Here is a 2796-nt window from a genome sequence, read left to right on the forward strand (position 1 = left end):
CTCCTCCTCCTCCTCCTCCTCCTCCTCCTCCTTCTTCTTCTTCTTCTCCTCTTTCGTTTCTTGCATTCTCTTTCTTCTTCTTCATTTACGTGCTTTTCTCTCTGTTTTCTTTCTTCGTTATTCTCGATTTCCATTGTTTTTTGACATCAATCTCTGAAATCGTTTTTGAAGAAGAAGAAGCAGCAGAAGATAAGGAGGAGAAAGAGAAAGAGTTATGAATTATGCATAAGGTGTACTTCAACGAATTTTGGGTGTATTTCTGTAATCGTTTGGGTGTATTTCTGAAGTTTCATTATCTTCAAATTTAGCAAAAAACTCGTTTTCATAGAAGAAGAAGAAAAAGAGTCGTTTATAATGCATGGTGAGTAACGCGCTTTAGAATTGAATAACGTGCGTTTATTTACTCTTAAATATGGAAGTGTAATGCGTATTTTTTGTTGGACTTGTATCAACTTATAAGACTTATAAACTAAAAAAACTTGTATGTGTAGCAAACCTCTTTTATAAAATCCTTACAAGTCTATTTATATCTATAAGGCTATCACTAATAATAATGAAAACAATTATTCTTTTCTCCTACCGTATATTTTTAGATAAAAGAAAATCTCTGTTGTATGCTGGCTTACCATATATAATCTACACTACACTTTAAGGGTTAATTTCCCTCCAAACCCTTCTTTTCCCTCCGCTACTTCCACTTGACATCTAGATAGTAGATATATAGATTTTCAAACCTAACCTATAATTGTTTGCTTTTAAAATTTTATTTATTTGTTTACGAATAATTTTAGTTTTTAAATTTATCTCATAATAATGTTTTTATGAATTATACTTTATTTAATATTATAGTTGAAAAAAATAAAAAATAAATATTAATAAAATAGTGAAAGAGAAAGAATAAATATAACTTCATTGTTATTGTTACTTCTGGTTCTGTTTCTGCTTGTGCTTGTGCTTCTGCTGGTGCTTGTGCTTGATTTGGGAAAGAAGGGGAAGGGAGCATTTTGGTCCGAAAGACGATTTTAAAACAAACTGAAATCTTCGGGACCATTTTGTAGCGAAAAAAAGGCCGGGGATGAAATAAATTTTCGGCCTCTACGTTAGGGACCAAAATCATACTTAACCCTAATTAATACAATAGTATGTATAATTATACATTGTATATACAAAATTATCTATTAATATTCAATAGACGATATAGTTGAATATTAGCAAATAAGATATAATAAATATGAATATTGCGATGATGATTAATATTAAATTTCTAATAAAAATTAATTAGTAATAAAATTCATATTGACCATATATCAACAAGAAATAAAAAGCTTCTAAAGATAAAAAATAAAATTTGGTTGACAAAATTATTTAAATTAAAAAAAATCAAAATTTTTAAATTACTCGTTACTTACATTATTTTTTTATTAATTTAATATTGATAGTAATTAATTATAATAAGAATACATAAAGAGTACATAAATTTTTTTAAAAACAAAAATTTATTATTTAAAATAAATTATCAAATATTTAAATAAATTAAAAACTAAGTAAATCAAATAAATATAATGAACAATAAAATAAAATACTAATAACTAATAACTAAGGATGCGGACGGTTCTTCAACAATTATGAGCTGATATAAAATAATAAAACAGATGAACCATAGAACAAATTTGTGAAGTGTTGACGAGTACACAAAGTACAACTACGTACTAAGCCCAAATCCATAAAACATGTAGTCCAAGAAGGAAAACAAAACAAAATGTATTCTAGTGATTGGTGTGAAGATGAAGCTATAGTATTTGCAGTGGAGTTGACGCAGCAGAAATGAAAAGGACGGATAAGGTTATCACTTCTATAAAGGAGAAAAAAACAAAATTGTAGCTGCAACAGTACAAGAGTTTCTTAACTTCATGATTTTATCCCTCTGACCTCTATCCCTTCTTTGCATATGTATATCGAGCTAGAAAGTATTATTGGTAATTTGGGGATTAATAGAGCTGGAAGTGTTGGAAAAGGGTTTTGATTATGTCTATAAGAGGAAGAAGTGGATTTTCATTGCTGTCGGCTTGGCGGGTAACGGCACTTACAGGCTTTATCACGAACCCATAGTAGCGCGTAAGAGGATGAGAGTCTTCAAGCTTCTCTGGAGACTTCAAAGACGTCTTACAATCCAATTCCGACCAACTCCCCAACAGTTTGAAGTAGATTTCTAAAATAGCGTGCCCTCAGCACTTTATTGAATATCTCGCCACCGTCATGCGCGCTGTCACTGAGAGAGTTTCGCAAGACTATGGAACCGTGAACCCCTCCAACGCTCACCAAACCAGTTCAGCTGGGTCGGATTTTTTTGTGGTGGTTAGAAGTTTTGCTAAGAACCTCGTACTTGGTTTCTATTCAAGCGGTGCAGGGTTGAATTCGAGCAATGAAAATGGTGTCGCAGGTGCTGATGGATCATCCTCTAGTTGGGATCAAGTTTGAAAGTAGGTCTATGTGATTTGTGGGGATAGGTGAGCGGAGATCATTGGGAATTGCTTTCAAGGGTTTTGTGAGCACTGCTGTTGCTGTTAATCTTGACAAGACAATGTATACCAACACTTGTGATGAATTTTTTTTGGATTAAACAACCCAAATCATGGGACTAAAGTGAAGAACATGTTGGTGACTCTTTGTAAGAATGCCATGGAGACTTTGATTAAAATATCGGACTATGATGATAATTAATTATAGTGTGAATACACGAAGAATACATAAAAAATCTAAGTAACAACGTAACAAAATTTGTGTTTTGTATTTTAT

Source organism: Arachis duranensis, chromosome 5 (genome assembly GCF_000817695.3).
Source record: "Arachis duranensis cultivar V14167 chromosome 5, aradu.V14167.gnm2.J7QH, whole genome shotgun sequence".
Lineage (NCBI taxonomy): Eukaryota > Viridiplantae > Streptophyta > Magnoliopsida > Fabales > Fabaceae > Arachis > Arachis duranensis.